Below are 18,995 nucleotides of genomic sequence, written 5' to 3' on the forward strand. Positions count from 1 at the left end.
GCCCATACATACATTACAAACATAAAAGTCATATCTAATTGCATTAAACTACATTAAACAATGTTAAACTCACTTTGCCTGTCACTTTGCCACTCGATTTGCCACTCGATTTTTCATTCACTTTATGCATGCGCATGCCCTCTATAGTATTGATTTCAGCTGTTACAATTCCAAACATGCAAACACGACCTGCATCTATATTAGTAGCTTAATGACTAGTATTACAATATATATATATATATTGTATTTTGTATGTCCAAGGTATTTGAATTTAGGTTCATAAAGTAATGCATTTGAAATTAAATTAAATCAAAATGATACTTTTCATTAATGGATTCTGTAATCCATTCATGAAAAGTATACATCTTTTTTTACAGAGTGATTGAAATGCCGTCTAATAGAGGGAGTTTTCATGCTTGCTCTGTTAAATGATGGAAGGAAATGGGTTCTAAAAGAATAATAATAATAATAAAACTTTATTTGTATAGCACCTTTCATGACATGAAATGCAGCTCAAAGTGCTTTAGAGAGCAATGGAGAAAAAAAGAAAAGCAAGGCAACGACATTAAAAAACAAGCAGTAATGCAATACAGTGAGGACGTGAATAACAAAAAATAAAAGATCAATTAAAAGCATTGTTGTAGAAGTGGGTCTTGAGCTGTGCTTTAAAAATGTCTACAGAGGCTGCCTGTCGAAGGTACAGTGGGAGCTTGTTCCATGCCGACGGCCCGTAGAAGCAAAAAGCTGCTTCCCGTATTTTTTAGTTGCCATTTCTTTAGGCAAAGCGAGCAGGCCAGCAGTGGAAGACCTTAGGGGGCGGTTTGGGACATATTTAGGCAGGCAGTCATGTAGGTAGGAAGGTGCGAGACCATTGAGAGCTTTACACAAGTAAAATCATTTTAAAATCAATCCTAAAAACAACCGGAAGCCAGTGCAGTGAAGCCAAAACTGTAGTAATATGTTCTCTTAGTATCTAGGTGGATGGTGAGTTTGTTTTTTCTCCAAGCTCGCTCAGCTCTACGACATTCTTGCTTCAGTGAGCGTGTATGCTCATTTTTTATCCAGGGTGTTACTCTGGTGTTCTTTTTTGTTTTCAAAGGAGCCACTATGTCAAGAGCTGAGAAAAGAAGTCCAGGATTGACTGGTGGTTGGGGCTTAGATAAGAGGTGGGAGTAGAGGGGGTTATGCCTGCCTTGGCATTTTTATGGCATAGAAGGAGAACAAATTCATGTACCGGGTAATTCTTTAGTTGTTGAACATGAGGGCTCAGGGACAGGTACACTAAGTACCTCGTCTAACTAATAGAGGTGTCAGTCAAAAATTACATAATGACTCAACCACAGTCATTTATGCACACAGTACACATACACACTCAAACACACAAACGCACGCACACACGCACGCCCGCACGTACGCCCACACACACACACACACAAACATACAAACACACACACAAACATACATACAAACATTCAAACTACGCCTTAGTTACAAGGCTGCATTCTGTCGCGCGTGCAAAGCTGTCATTTTCTTGTTGTAATATTTATTTCTCAATCTCACTCGGAGGACAGTCAAGACGGGCAGTGTCAGTAGACCAATCACAGGCAGGCGGGGCGTTACCATGCCTATGCTCGGCAGGGACGGATTAACCCCCATGAGGGCCCCTGGCCGGTAATATTTGCAGGGCCCCCATAGCGCGCGTGTGCGCGACATTTTCGTGTTTTTCCGTGTTTTTATCATCTTTTTAACCTAAATTTAAAGATGGAGTGCCACCATTTTTTTCCACCCTAAAACATGATCATCAGGTATTATTACAATATAAGGGGGAAGAACTTTTTCCAAAAAGTGTACAGTATTGTTAAAATCATGCTTTTATGTGGACACGCCCACCAGTTCATTAAGTATGCCTGGTTTGCCTGGTGGGTGGTGATGGGTGGTGATCCACCTGAACTGAAGCCGCACCCACAGCTTTAGTTGTATGATAAAGGGGGAGGGGTTAGGGGAGGGGCTGATAGTGTGGTGTCACTATATTACTGTTTACTTCATTGGCCCGTTTGACTGTCAAGGGTTCAGCCTCCAGGAAGAAACCCTAAATACAAAGTCAATACACCATTGCACATAAAAACAACTCCAGGGTGTCTAATGAAGTACGGTCACCTCATAGACACATGCAAAACTGGAAAAATACAAAAATTGTGGCACTCCATCTTTAACAAAATCAACAGCCAATGAAGGATCCCAGAAGCCCTTTTCAGGGCGTCAAACCTAGTACCTCACGGTCCAATTTCCCCAAAGGGCCCCTGGGCCACGGCCCCACTGGCCCAATGGCTAATTTGTCCCTGATGCTCGGACACAAACGGAATTCACGCGTGTCTTACTGTACCTGGGCTGTCAGCAGCTGTGATCAGGTCCCTGGGAAATGGAGTGCAGAGCAACAGCATCTCTTCTGTGGCGCTTGGAGTTAATGCATCCTTGAGAGCACCTGGTCCCAGGACTCCCCGTCTCACACAGAATGACGTCGCAAGTGATGTACACCTATATGCACACAAAGACCTTGTTCTATTCATCACATTTAACCCATTGAGACCTGAGGCTGATTCTAAAAAAGGCTTCTAAATCCTAAACGTTTTCTGAAAAACCCTTGTTTCTATGTCAGTGGTGCTCAAACCTTTTCATGCCAAGGACCGTCAGAATTATCATTTTTTTGTTCCTTTGTTCCTGGGACCTCCCAGAAGCAAAGATATGAGTTAAAAACGTTCACTGTGAAAGCATACATTTAAAGATTTGCGCCACATTTTCAAGATAAAAAAAGCAAATCTACAAGCTTGTAGATCTGCTATTTTTTTAGTAGCTTGTATTTTTCCACTTGCCCTGCCTACCCTGAAGAGCAGATGACAGCTTCTTAGGTTTGCAACTGGAATTATACAGACTCTCTGTAGCATTCCAAGTCAGAGCAATTACTGGTACATTATGAGTTTAACTTTACCTCATCATGAGATCCAATGAATTCAAAAGCCTCTATTCCAAATCTGAACTGAGACTTGGGTCCATGGTAGATTTGCACTGTGTTGTCTCTTACACACCTGAACAGGAAACAATAAAACACAGTACTAGTGTATTTATAGTATTGAGACTATACTGTGTTATATCAAAGTGAATATCAGTGGTAGTTAGTGCGAGAGTTTGCCATAGGGCGTTGCCTTGCACTTGGCACAATGCCACTGCTGCCAGTGCATCTGTGTTTGTTGGCTGCAATGCTGTGTGAATCTTGGCCAAACAAGCCTGGTTTATTCATGGTTGTGTCACCTGTGTGCAAATAAGTATAATGTATCAGGCTTGACTAGAACTACTGTCTGTGATTTGGCGGATGATTTTCAATGATTATGAACCAGGGACCACCACCCTGACTGAGAATCAACCTGGGGACCACTGTTGTGTTGTGTTCCCCTTAACAGCCATTATGTATTATTATATAATGTGCACATTTCCTAATAATGGTGACTCAACCAGTCAATCCTGTACAGTGTGTACGTGGGCATACACTTTCCCGTACAAGTCAACTGTGGAAGTTCTTGACATCCAACTTTCCAGTAAATTACAACATTGACGTGTCAGTTACAGTCACCTATTTGTGCAAATAAAGGCACTTGTCACAGCATCGGAGGCGGAGCCCACAGTGTGCGAGCGTCTCCGAGCGTATACTACTCGCCGCTCGGCAACTGCCCAAGTTTGGGTTGGATGTGCATGTTTTTGTACTTCTTTCGTGTAACATTGACGTGTCATCATACATCACCAGGTCATTTAGTGCACTCTGTTTTGCAACTTTGCATGGTCAGGGACCACATACAATACCTTCACGGACCACCAGTGGTCCACGGACCACCTGTTGAAAACCTCTGGTGTAGGCAATGCGAGAGTTTGGGTTGTCATAGGGCGTGGCCTTGCAGGTCTCCACAAAGAGTTCTGAATTGGGGATGTCAGTGGTCGCCTCGATCTCCATGTAGATCATCTGTTTGAGGTACACCTCCACTGGGTATGTGCTGCCATGCTTCTGCTGCCTGAAACGCTCGCTCTCAAATAATTCAAATTGAAACCCAAAGGTACCAAAACCTTTCTCTGTAAATGCATATGGGTTTTTGTGCCGGTATCCCAGCGTCAGATTGTATCGTTTGGGAAAGACACATGAAAACTCGATCTCAATATCATGGTCTCTGGTAATAACCTCAGTGGGGTCGGCAGATGTGATCGCATTCTTGAAGATAAGGTTGTCGCCATCCTCCTGCAGTGCAAGAGATTAAAAGAGATGAATGTCAAGAGCATGCTTTTGAAATTAATTTGTTGCACTGCAAAAAGCCCCAGACTTCAAATCAAAGCCCGAAACCCTCAGCCAGTAACATGTGGCAACAATTTAAAGTAATACAAAAGTAGCACAGAACAGCGTCAAAATGATAACCTATTTCATTATTTAACAAAACCTTCACAAATATAAAGCTCAGCTTGTAGTCTAAATGTACTATTTTCACTATTTACTGAACACTATTTATCTTTCACAAATTTGTCAAAGTGTGTTATCACAGACAGTATTACAATTTTAATATGTAATGTATTTGTATAGTACTAATGGCATTGTTATGTTTTTGGTCCGTGCTGCTTCGGATGGGCCTCATTGCGTCGGATGGCGTAGGACCAAATGCCTTTATATTGTGCTCCATTTAGCAAAACTGGTTTGTCAGGGATTTACTGTAACATAACAATCTCGTTCTCACATCTATCACGCACGCACGCACGTACACCACACACACGCACACACACACACACACACACACACACACACACACACACACACACACACACACACACACACACACACACACACACACACACACACACACACACACACACACACACACACACGCAACATGTGAAAACAAGTGCTATACTTTTGGCCGAGTTATGCCTGTTCAAAGGTTTCATTTTCAAACAATTGTTGTAGCGCCCCCCTTTGGTCAATTGGAGTAAGACTGGTTTCAGTGCTATTTGGCATGACCCTCTACCATACTGTAAAGTATCATATATAAGCATGTGATGCTGCTTGTATGTATTATGGTCAGAAGAAGAATTTTCACAAAACAGCAACTTTCATTGGCTCATAAAAAAATTTCACTTAAAATTATGTGTATGCGCATGCATAAAGTGAATGGCAAATTGAGTGGCAATGTGAGTGGCAAAGTGAGTTTAACATTGTATAACGTTGTTTAATGCAATCCTATAGGACATTTCTGTTTGGATGTATGGACTGTCAAAGCCAGAAAGTAGTTTTTGCCACTCAGTAGACGTTCCCACATAACTTCCAGGTTTGATGATGATGTCACACGCATACCCTATAGGATGATTTGAGGCATTTTGTTTTAAAAATGTGTTTTGCAAAAATCCACCTGTTGGTGGTGCTATACCAGGCCAATGTGAAAAGGGTGGGATATTTTCCTCAGCCTAGTAGGAAAGTCTGTGAAAGATTTCACGTAAATTGCACGCTCCGTTCATGATGATGAAAGCAACGCAACGGATGAACGCATCCTCAGATCATCGGATAAGGCCCTACTTGTGTCCCTAGGATGAACCTACAGTAGTCACCATGAGCCGCCCGGGCACCGAGATTATGGAATGCTCTACCGGTGCATGTAAGGTTAGCAGCATCTGTGCCTGTGTTTAAGTCACTTTTAAAAACTCACCTTTACAGAGAATGTTTTTTAGTACATATTCAAGTGCTGCTATTTTTCTTCTTTTCCTTTTGTGTTTCTCGTTTTCAAACTGCTCTTGATTGTGATTTGCTATTATGTTGCTATTGTTTTTGGGTTTTTTTAAACCTTAAGCACTTTGGAACCTTGTTTTGAAAGGTGCTATATAAATAAAGTTCACTATCATTATCATTATGATTTGAGGCTTTTTGTTCAAAGCGGCCCAATCCTGCAAACTTTGAAAGCCAATGTTAGCCAATTAGGATGGAATCTGAAATATCGGACAGATCCGTCTTGAACACATAGAGATAGCTAGGGAGAACGATTTGCGGGATTTTTGGACAGAATCTGGAGGAGTAATATCATTATTTTTTTCAAAAGTCAGCCTCCTAGTGGCGCTATAACAGACCGTTCTGGAAGATTTGGTTCAGAGGTTAATCGTCGGCATCCAGGTAGTGTGTGTGCAAAATGTGGCATTTACCGGGTTAACGGTGCCGGAGCAGGGCCGGATCTACCATATGGGCACTTTGGGCACGTGCCCAGGGGCCCTTGGGCAGATAATTTCCCTGCTAATCCGAATGAAATAAATGGTGTCTAAAAATATGTTTTATTGTTGGTGAGAAGGGCAGCTGAAAAGTGCAAATGTGTCTAAAGCAGCAACAATGCGCTAGATTGGCTGTCACTCTGGGGGGGGGGGGGGTAGGTGACCGGAAATAGGCCAATATAACGGCATAAAACTGCCCCAAAACGGCTACAAAACAGCAAAAATGTTGCGTGCGCGTGAAGGGGGGCCCTTCTAGCTTCAGTGCCCAGGGGCCCTCAGTGGTGTTAATCCGGCCCTGTGCCGGAGATTAGCTGTACACAGACGGATGGACGGACGGACACATGAGCACACACACACACACACACACACACGGACGGAGTGCAAAAGATCTCCCCATGCCTTCGGCCTGGTGGAGACGATAAAAACTATGAACAGTGACCGCAGAGAAATAGACTATTTATGTGTAATTATAATGTGGTGTGTGTGTGATTGATTACATTACAGACTGTAGTAAATGTTACATAATCCTCCATTTACATAAAGTAAATGTACAAGGAAGTAAAAAACAATAATATCAACATTGTCTCTGTGGGAATTTTATATATAATATATAGCACAATTCAACCACGCAATTCAATGCTGTGAAGCTTGATCTTGCATGGATGACTGAACAAACAGTATAGGTCTTAAACGTCTATTATCAGGAGGAATGTTTCCATTGTCATGCTGCTGAGTAATAATCATCTGCATCAATTACGTACATTCTGTTCATCTGGCTTTGTTTGGCTGCGGTGCATTGGTCTCAGTTTGCACTTCCAATAGAGTTTTGCATTCATCTACAAAAGATCAAATATTACGTGTGTGTGTGTGTGTGTGTGTGTGTGTGTGTGTGTGTGTGTGCGCGCGCGTGTGCAAGCGTTGGCAGCCAACAGGCAGGCTATTGTTCAATTATACACTGAATATACACTATGCTCTATGCATAGGCCTATGCAAGTGTATCAATGATGAAACCCAAATATACAAAAGAAAAGAGAGTAAATATTTTCAGTATAAAATAGAACAGTTATAATAACAGCATTATTGGGATTTTATGATTATGATTATGTCCCATATAATCTAATGATCTGAATGAAAGATTCAGAAAGCTATGAAGATGGATTTTCTGTCCTCATTTGAAGTCAGAGGTTGGTATTGGTTGGTAGTGGACTTTGGACCTCCTGGAACGGTAGATCACCGCTCCACACACCAGAACACAGCCAACGATGAAGACCATGTTCATACTCAGGTTGACGCTCGGACCAGAAGCTAAACAGGACATGTAAAATAACAGGAAACAACAAGCAAGTACATTTGGTTCATAAATATAGCACTTAACACAAAGTGCCTTACTAACATAGAATGAGATTAAAAATAGAAACAAAACAAATTCATCTCAAGCTACAGTAGCAGGACAGCAGATATAACAACACAAGCATGGAATCATGTAACATCCGCAAATGCTTGTTTAAATAATTGGTTCTTCTTAAAAATGCCCACAGAGGCTGCAGCTCCCATTGTGGATGAGCATTCCAAAGTTTGGGAGCTACAGGCTGAAAGGCTTTATTGTCACCTTTAGTTTTTTTTGTTTAGTGTGGGGAACAGGGTTAGGAACAGACCCTGGCCTGTGCAGCTGACCTTAAATAACTCAGAAAATACAAAACATTTCAATTAAAAAAGTTCCAGCATTTGTCTCCACAGTAAGCTGAATTATAAAAAGTGTGAATGGAGTTTCTAGGTGAAAGTGGTTTTTTGACGTGCCATAACCTGCCATTGAGCCCCATTATACATTTCTCAAATTTGAAAGCACTATATTTATAAAACTATTAAACATTTCAAAGATTCATTTTGTCCACATGTCCACCATGAGATGAACCTAAATAGGTTTGAATGGGGTTTCTAGGTGTATGTGTATGTAGGACTAGTAGCATGCCACAGTTTGTGCTATTGCCATTGAGATTGCATTGGGCGTTTAAGTTAAATAACTCAGAAACTACAAAACATTTCAAAGTAAAGATCTATGAAAGGTCTATGAAAGCCCATGAAAAATTCACAACAGATCGACATGCTAGTCATACAGGGGCGCCGGCTAGTAGACAGAAGTGGGGGGACACACTTTTGGACAGATATTTACATTTCATAGCACAATTCTGGAGATAAGGCAGCCGCTGGTAACTGATATTTGATCAGTTCTTGTTTTATATTGATTGAATACTTTATTTTTTATAACAGTTTGCGGTACGGTACGATTATACAATGATGCTAACGATAACACATTGATAGATTTTATTGATAGATACAAGTTAAGATTGACAGGAAACGATGATTCATACAGGGGAAAAGCCAATTAACCTGTACCATTTGTGGCCATGGCTGTGGTCACATGAGTGATATGAAAAAACACATGAGGACTCATACAGAGGAAAAACCCTTTATTGTACAGTTTGTAACAAAGACTTTGGTCAAATGTGTACCCTGGAGCTGGAGAGACATGGAGACTCAATAATGAACAAACACTATAGTAATGACTTGAGTACTATCACTTACTAAGTACTTATATTAATCAAAGAAAATAATTTTCACTTCCTGAGTAAGGCCTATATATTTTTTCTGATTTGTTTTGTATGTTGGGTAATACAATAATGACCCTCTTACTGAACATGTTTTATTTTTATTTATTTATTTTTTGGTATGAGGAAGCCCATATTCACTTTCAGTCATGCTCCAGGACCAGGAAGTAGGCTACATTTGATAACATCTCCTCCACCGCCAATCTGATCATTCAACTGAATTCCTGTCCTGTTCGGCTCATGAGTCATTTCACATCTCACCTGATAAGCCCTCACCTCTCAGGCTCTCACGCACCTGTCATGAATCTGTAATGTATACTCTATCATCAGGTGAGAGTGGGAGGTGTTGTCTAACTCCCCCCACTCACCTGATTCCATTCACTTCTGATAACTACTCCCATTTCTCATCCCCTCTCGCCACTCATTTATAGGTACCTTGTCCAGAGCCATAGAGTAAGACAGAGTTACGACAACTCCGTTCACTTCATGGGGCCAGTCCAATGACGGCTCTTCTACATATCGACTTCTATTGGTGAATTGTGACAAAGGCCTGAACCGGACGTTTACAGAATGCATTGGAGTCTATGGACTTTATAGTGACAAACGAGTTATGCACATGAACCACGTGACCGGGCTGTTTTCTGCCCCCTCAATGTCATAACTCTGTCTTACTCTATGGCTCTGACCTCGCCAAGCCTACCTGTCATATTGCCTTTTCCTTTTTTATCTCACATCATCAACAATGTGAGATAACAATTTGTAAATAAATCAGACTACCTAGCACCAACCAATTGACTCTTTATTAATAATAAAACTCTCAAATCTAGTTGAACTTCCACCCTATCTAAGTGTTTATGTTTGTGTGCATCATGTATTGCAATTTACACAATGATTCGTGCCATGGTAATGATTTCTGCATAATTCATAGCCTCAAGGAACTATGGGCACTATATACCTTGGAGAGAAAAAATAAATAGTGAAAATTGACACGTTGTGAGCTTGTAGATATGCTATTTGTCCTATTTTAAAATGTATTTTTCAAAATAGTAAAAAATACCAAATAGTTTAGGCATAAGGGGTAAGGTAATAAAAGATAGGGCCCATTATGTGTAATTGGGACTGCAAGGCTGACGTCACGGTAGGCTGTCACGCCTACCAGTGTTGGCAAAATATTACTTTAACACTAATATACTACTTATTACTTATTACTTTAAAAAAAGGAATAAAGTTACACTACTTATTACTCCCTGAGAAAAGTAACTAGTTACTTATTACTTTACTTATTACTTTTTTCTCTCGCCCCCAGTAATTGCATATTTTGTCCCCAAAAGCCTTATACTTTGCATTTTCAACATTAGCAGTCCCCCCTCCCCTATTCTGCAGTGTTTATTTAATCTATGTACACATAGATTAGAAGTAGATTTTTTCGACGTGGAATATAGCTTCTTCCGTATGCACAACTTGCAGCAGACAATGTTCATCTCGTCTTGATTACGGACATACTCAAAATAATGTGAATACTTCCAAGTATTGAATGTTATAACGCTTTGTTGTGCCGGTGTCTCTGTCTCCTCCACCTCCTCCATGCTTAGTTTGTTTACATCTCTTCTCTCTAACAGTGCAGTCTAACGAGTTACACACACTAGTTTAGGTTGTTATTCCGTGTTCGGACGGTTTAAGGCCCGCCCTTCTGCATGATCATCCGATATTTCACACATACGTACCGACAAGTGTGCATATCGTTTCCGTATCCGCTCTAGAGTCTAGATCTAGAGCGGATCAGCAGTCTGCAAAGCAACTTAGCCCAAACCTTAGCCCAGATCCTTGCGTTACGGAGGATCATTGAAGAGGTCAAGAGGAACAACCTAGCAGCAGTGCTATGCTTCATTGACTTCAAGAAGGCCTTTGACTCAATCCATAGAGGAATGATGGTGAGAATACTCAAGGCCTACAATGTTCCTCCGAACCTGCTCCGAGCCATTGATACCATGTACACGGGAACGAGAGCCCCGCCCGAGTGACAACGCCGGATGGTAACAGCGAGGAGTTCAGCATCCAGAGTGCATGCCTTTCATCCGACGGAGCATTGGTCCGAACGACAACCTACCTCCTCCCTCACCCTAACCCTAACCTCCCCCGGGGCAGACACCTAAACCTAACCGCAACCCTCTCCCGACCCGCAGCGCACCTCGGAGCATTGCTCCTTCGGAGCAATGCTCTGTCGGATGATAGTACGCCTCCCCAGCATCCAAACCGGAGTGCTGCAGGGAGACACCCTAGCCCCCTTCCTTTTTATAATAGTGTTGGACTATGCCCTGAGACAAGCTATTAATGGAAGGGAGCCAGAGCTCAGCTTCACTATCTCACCCAGAAGGTCTACGAGACACCCTGCAGAAACCCTCACAGACCTGGACTACGCTGATGACATCTGCCTGCTATCTGACAACGTAAGGCAGGCACAGGCTCTCCTGACCAGTGTGGAGTTGGAGTGCGCCAAAGTTGGCCTCAGTCTAAATGCAAAGAAGACTGAGGTCATACTCTATAACATCGCCCAAGAACATCTGCCCCTAACCTAACGACAATAGAGGGTATTGTCCTAAAGGAGGTCAGTGACTTCAAATACCTGGGCGCATGGGTTGACTCCACAGAGAAGGACCTTAAAGTGAGGAAGGCACTTGCCTGGCGAGCTCTTAACGGTATGACCAGTGTGTGGAAATCCAACCTCCCCCGACACATCAAGATCAGTTTCTTCTCTGCTACCGTGGAGTCCGTCCTCCTCTATGGCTGTGAATGCTGGACACTTACACAAGCCCTACAGAAATCCCTGGACGGGTGCTACACCAGAATGTTACGTGTGGTACTGAACATCAACCAGGATGAGCACATCACCAACAAGCGTCTGTACGGGGCATTACCAAGTGTAACAGAGAAGATAGCAGTAAGGAGGATGAGACTAGCTGGCCACTGCCACCGACATCAAGAACTCCCGGCCAAAAAGCTTGTACTGTGGGAACCAACACACGGGCATCGATCGAGAGGACGTCCCACACCTACCTACGTGGACATACTAAAGAAAGATACTGGTGCGGAAAGCACAAAGGAGCTGGCCAGATGTATGGAGAACCGAGATGACTGGAGACGACGATGGAGGGCTCGTCTGAGGACGACGTAGAGAGAACTCCACCCCAACCCAGTCTACCATTATAAATAAACACTCATATAACAAAATACACACATAAATGGATGCACCTGGGACGTATCCTCAGTGATGTATCCCAAGGTCATCAGGGTTTCGGGTCTCGCAACATCATACCCCTCACTCAGGTGACCCAGCCGGGAGTGATTAGGTCCCGACTTACGTCCCAGTAGCTACCCTCAATAAGTCCCATTAGGGAAAAACCAGGGCCACACAATCCGTTCCTCCTGAACTCTCTGCCGGGACTGGGAGGTACCATTCTGGCACATGGAAGGACTAGGATCTGTGGGTTGACACCTGCCTGGGCCCCTCCTACGTCTCACCAGCTCCACTCCTGCTCTCACCAGGTCAGGCCCTGTGCGTTGCACCAGACTCCCAGCACCAGGCAATTTATTCAGGAATGGTGGATTCTCAAGCCGCAACAGTTCCGCAGGCTCCACCTTGCCCTTGGTGGTGCCGCAGACTCCGCTTGAGGCTTGCATGGCCCTCCTAAAGGCCTCACCGTGGGTTTGTTGGGCTTCTTCCTCACGGAAGACACAGGCTGGGGCGCTAACCCATACTGCTCCCGGGTGCTGTCTAATTTCCGGCTGCCACCCGTCTCTCCGGTGGTCACCAGACTATTCCTGGTTGTCACTTAGTCTATTCCTATGAGTCACTATAAATAAACACTCATATAACAAAATACACACATAAATGGATGCACCTGGGACGTATCCTCAGTGATGTATCCCAAGGTCATCGGGGTTTCGGGTCTCGCAACATCATACCCCTCACTCAGGTGACCCAGCCGGGAGTGATCAAGTCCCGACTTACGTCCCAGTAGCTACCCTCGATAAGTCCCATTAGGGAAAAACCAGGGCCACACAATCCGTTCCTCCTGAACTACTCTGCCGGGACTGGGAGGTACCATTCTGGCACACACTCAAACCCACAGTTCCACCAAGGCTCGTGAAAATAGTAATAATATTACTTTTGGAAAAAAGTAAATGTAATATTATTACTCAAAATGTGAAAGTAACTAGTTAAGTTACATATTGGAAAAAAATAATAATATTACTGAAAGTAGTATATTACTTAAGTTACTTGCCAACACTGACGCCTACCGGCGCCATTGTGATGGCCTACAAGCCCCACATATTAGATCTGCATCAAGTGTATAAAGTTGGTGTTTGAGTGTTTAGTGCACAGTGCTAGAGCTCTTTATCTATAAATAAATAAGAATAAATAAGAATTTGTGAACTGAGTAGTGAGGTCAACTTTGAATGACGGCTCAATTAATTTCGGTGGAGCAGGATCAGGATTCCCACGGTAACAGAAACGAGTGCATTGGCATCGGTGCCATTGTAATGTGCCAAGTGTGACGGGAGAGGCCAGACGCCAGCCATAGGTCTGAAACTAATCTCCCCAGAGAGACACATGTGACCTGACCTAGTGGTGTTGAGGACACATTCCATTATCAGATCCTTATTGATAACATAATGCAGTTTTACTGGTCAGTCATACTCTTCATGTGTCACTCGTTTTATTTGCATGTAACAATGTTGGCTACGAGCCAAAAAAACAACACGAAAAAAATGATATATAAGAGGCTCTTCATGAGAGACAAACTGCAACAATCATGTCTGCAGTCACAGTGTTTCTGCTCCTGTTCATTCTGGTCCCGATTACGCCTGCATGGTCGTACTACCACCATTACTATAGGTACTATGGGGGATCATTGACCTTCACCCCTAAAGGACATAATTCAGATGGAACATATACGGTAAGTATTGTTGCTATAATTATATTTTTATAGGTAAGGGCCCCTGGCTCCCCGGAGGTGCTGGGCTTCTCCCCCCTGTCCCCGCAGAGGGGGGAGAACCATGGAAAATTGGCCTCATCCGGGCCATCGGGGTATCCAGAGAAGAGGGCACTCTGGTCCGGCACGAGCGGCCGCACCTCGGCCTCTCGGAGGTCCTGGAAGTCGCCCCCGAGATTCCCTTTTATAGGTACAGTAGACTGACAGGGAATGGGGGATAGAGAGAGATGGGGAGTGACACACAGCAAAGGTCATCGGGATCAGGAGTCGAACCCGCAACACGCTGTCAAGCTGCATTATAGCAGTATTGGTGCCCAGAAGGCTACGCCAGCCGTCGGGGCTGTGTTGTTATAATTTCATTTTTTAGCTATAGTCAACATTCAGTCCATTGGGTGTCATAGTATTGAGTGTGTATATCCACTGCATTTCTCTTTGGGATAGTTTCTTTAGAATATCACCCCCTCTGATGGGCATCTCTCAATCCCACAGAATTGTAATGAAGAGGGTGAACCATGGTTTGTTCCATATTTCCCGTACGGATTGCAGTTTTGTGTTCTGATATTCTCTGTTCGAGGGGTTGTTTTAGTCCAGACTGTGGGTATTAACTGTGGGTAATAACATGTAAATCACATGTGTCGATTTTAAAGTATACACATCCTGGTGGGTTACCAAATTCAACCAATCAGAAGTGTTTCAGTTCCAATTTATTTAGCTTTATTTTACTAATTGTTTTGTGTCATCACTTCCGATTTCACCTGTTCATCCTGTATCCTGTATGAGTTCTCTTACAATTGAAATTGTTTACAAAAGAGATGGAAAGACGGGGAGACCCCTGTTACTGCTTTTCCAATATACTGTTGCTATTGGAATATAGCTCAAATAGCTCTATTTGAGCTATATATATATACACGTCATTTGCAAACTCACTGTTTTCTTTTTGCAGGTGGAACTTCGCAACAAGCAAACTCATTATTACTGTGACCAGAATCACTTTGCCTGTTCCAGTGGAGACTGTGGGTCTCAGACCAGTACAAAAACTACACATATTGCTCGAAATTCCTATGGTTTGAACTGGTGCCAATATGAGGTTTCCATGACAAGGCAGCTGCATAGCAACGCACCATTTGAAATTAGGTGAGGAAATTCCTTTTACGAAATAAAAAAGTGCAGATCACCGCCAGCGGCCAAGTTGCCTACACACTACACAGAACTGTATGACCAATCTGAAACATTTGGGTTGTCCGATCTTTCTTGGGCTAATAATCAGAGTGTGCATGCAAAGTTTCACACCATTCGGATACTGTGATCTCTGACTCGGATATTTGTAGCATGTTGTGCCCCTCCCGCAAACTTTGAAAGCCAACTATAGGCAATTGTAATTTAATCTGATGGCCAGGGCCTATAATGGAGTTGCATCATGATCCAGGGGGGAAAGATTTTGATTGTACGAACTAGGGTTCAAGAGTTTGGTAACCTTAAAAATGATTGTAACATTGTCTTTATGATGCAATATGTTTTGTAAATCAGATATCCCACCAGAACTACGTATCGTTACGGTCGGGGATGGTGGATAGATAACACTCACAGCTCTTGGGCCCTTTGGACAATGATGGCCCATGTGGACCTCGGAACGCGAAATGATACTGAAGAATCTAACAGAGGACCTGTCACAAATGTTCTACCTGTCATGCGGTAATGAACAATATCACAATTTATACTTTTGGGTTCTTGCATCGCAGTATATAACATCAACAACTGAATGATTTAAAATAATCATCATTGATTAAGCTTCATGTCATTGATCAGATGCAGAAAGGAGGAGAAAGAGTGTGTGTCACTAAAAAGCATTTGTTATGATAGTGCATGAGAGATATCACAAACTCTGAAGTTCAAAACACTTTTGTAACCTATTCATTTGACCTTACCTGTAACCTTGCATCCTCTGAAAATAGAGTGTGAGCCTAGAATTTAGATGATATTCTTGTTCATGAACAAACTGATTTTAAATGTGGAAAACATTTGTCTTAGCCATTATGTTCATATTGTGTGTGCTGTACTACACAGAATTCTACTATTCATGTTTGTAACATATAGTCACATACACAGTTGTGGATAACTCAGCCTGATCCAGCTGTTTCCCATTTCACAGAGTGACAAGGAACTGTCCCAGGACATTCAATTTAATAACTTTTGATCCTGATGATGACCAAGTTATATGCAGATTTGCAAAATCCAGTGCAACTGAGTGTAGTCTGTGTTACCAACCAGCTGGGTTCTCCTTAGATCAGGTAAGTTCATGGGATAATGTCCCCTTTAACCTATAACTTTGCAAAACCTATAACCTAACTAACCTTGTTAGTTAGGTTATAGGTTTTGCAAATCCATGCAAAAAAGAAAATACAGAAAAGAACTTCAGCCAAATTATGTAGAACTATTATTTGAGGGGTCATTTGTTGCTCTAAATCTATTGACATTATACTAGTATGTAATATACACATACTGTTTTTAATGTTTATAATATATCATATTGTCATTATATATTTAGTAATCTTTCAAGAACAGATTCTGTGCTGCGCTATACCAACATGTGTCAGCAAGCCCATTCAGAATTTGTATAGACTGTTGATGAATGAAAACACTATATAAACGGTCTCAGACCGGGCCAAACGGGCCAACTCCCTGTTATACACATTCTACTGGGGCCCCGCCCCCAGAGGCAGATTCCAAGGAAACATGGGCAGATGCGATGGTGCTGTGTTTTCTTTTATTTTGCAGATGGGTTCCCAGATTGTATATTTAGTACAATGATATAAATCATATGGAGCATGATTCAGTCAACCAACAACCAAAATAATAAATTGACTGGACATATAGGCTAGTGTTAAACCATGGAGTGAAGACATTCACTGGGGAATTAGGAAGTGTACATGTGTTCTAATTTAGATTAGTTTCATAGAGGCACATCTAAAAGCCACAGAAACAACATACCAAATGAAATAATGTTAATAATGTTTAGATGTTGCAGCCTTAATGATTAGTGTTGTAATAATATTATTTTGTTTTTTCTCAGAATTCCTGCTCCCTCTCATATTCCGGTAGCCGAAATGGAATCAATGTGTTTGAGCTCATTGTGGAAGACTTCCCCAGAAAGCGCATAACCGTCTCCTACAACGATGGATCCTACACATCTAAACAACCTCTGTCTGTAGGAAGACGCAAACGTAGCAGCTACAACTACGGTGTAGTTGCTTCACCAACTACACCATATCAGACAACAGCCATAACACCTGCAACACCACCGCCAGCCACAACAGTACCGCCAGCCACAACACCACCAACCACAACAATACCACCACCAACCACAACACCACCGCCAACCACAACAATACCAACAAGAACAACCACAACAATACCACCACAAACCACAACAATACCAACAAGAACAACCACAACAATACCACCACAAACCACAACGATACCAACAAGAACAACCACAACAATACCACCACCAACCACAACAATCCCACCACCAACCACAACAATCCCACCACCAACCACAACAATACCAACAAGAACAACCACAGCAACAACCACCACAACACCACCAATGCCATTACCAACAACAACCACCACAACACCACCACCACCGACAACCACCACAACACCAACCACAACCACCACAAGCACCACACCAACCACCACAACACCAACCACAACCACCACAAGCACCACACCAACCACCACAACACCAACCACAACCACCACACCAACCACCACACCAACCACCACACCAACCACAACAACACCAACAACACCAACCACCACAACACCAACCACCACCACAACACCAACCACAACCACCACACCAACAACAACCACCACACCAACCACAACAACAACCACAACAACAACCACCACACCAACCACCACAACAACAACCACAACAACGACCACACCAACCACCACAACACCAACCACAACAACAACACAAACAACCACAACCCAAACAACCACCACTAGTCCACCATCAACAACAACCATACCACCAACGACCACAGCTCTCTATCGTGCATCAATTCCTTCTCTAAGCAAGCTTCCCTTGCAGTTTTCTGTTCAAGGTTAGACAATATTTCAACAAATGATTGAATTTCATTAACATCTTTTCATTTTCTTTTAATACTTCATGGTCATTCTCACTCTGTTTTTTTTATTTGACTTTCAGTTGACACACATCAGGCTCCATCATGTCTTGATGGAGATTATTTCCCCATTCTCCTGCCTCCAACTCCACGCAATGGAGTCAACCTGCCTGCCTTTGTCAACAAAACTCTAGAGATCAACGTCAGAGCCACCGCACTATACACAACGTGAGTACATCTAGGGAGTGACAATGAATCGGTATCTGGGCGATCTTGGCCTTAAAATGAAATATCGTTATCCAACCGATGTCAAAATAATATGTCAGTTTTAAAATGATTATTTCACAATCATCATATTTTGGGGGGGAAAATATATGTGAAAGGAAAATACTCATGACTTTGATGATCAGTAATTTGTGAATGGCAGTATGGATTGTATTCCTTGAGAACCAGTTGTTTTTAAACCTTATTGTTCATCTTGCAGGATCATTGGCCTTCTTATCAGTGGACCAGGGGGGATTTCAAAGCTCCAAACCGCCACAGAAGCGTACACCATTAAATGGACTCCAACTGACAATGATCTAAATGGCCATTTCCCCATTTGCTTTATTTTTGAGGCAAAAGACGGGTAAACTACTTTGAAGATTAAATCACGTTAATCCCAATGATTTCAGTAAATGGACGAGGAACTAATTAAACGATGTATGGACAGAACTAGATTGATCATGAAAATGATGACGAAAAGGTTAACATGTACTGTAGCCTATATGGAGCTGAGATTATTACATTCATTCATCATTTGACATACTACTGCAGAGAAGTGGTTGAATAATGTCAAACTGACAAACTAGTGAATTTACCATGCACATCCACAGTATAAAAAGGTGTTGTGCAGAATCAAACATCACAAATAGCACTCTGGATAAAGCTCCTGGCGACTTTCCAAGCCTGCAGGCAGGTCTTTTGTGTAGGTTGAA

The sequence above is a fragment of the Protomyctophum parallelum genome (genome assembly GCF_964188405.1).
Source record: "Protomyctophum parallelum genome assembly, chromosome: 2".
NCBI classification, from domain to species: domain Eukaryota; kingdom Metazoa; phylum Chordata; class Actinopteri; order Myctophiformes; family Myctophidae; genus Protomyctophum; species Protomyctophum parallelum.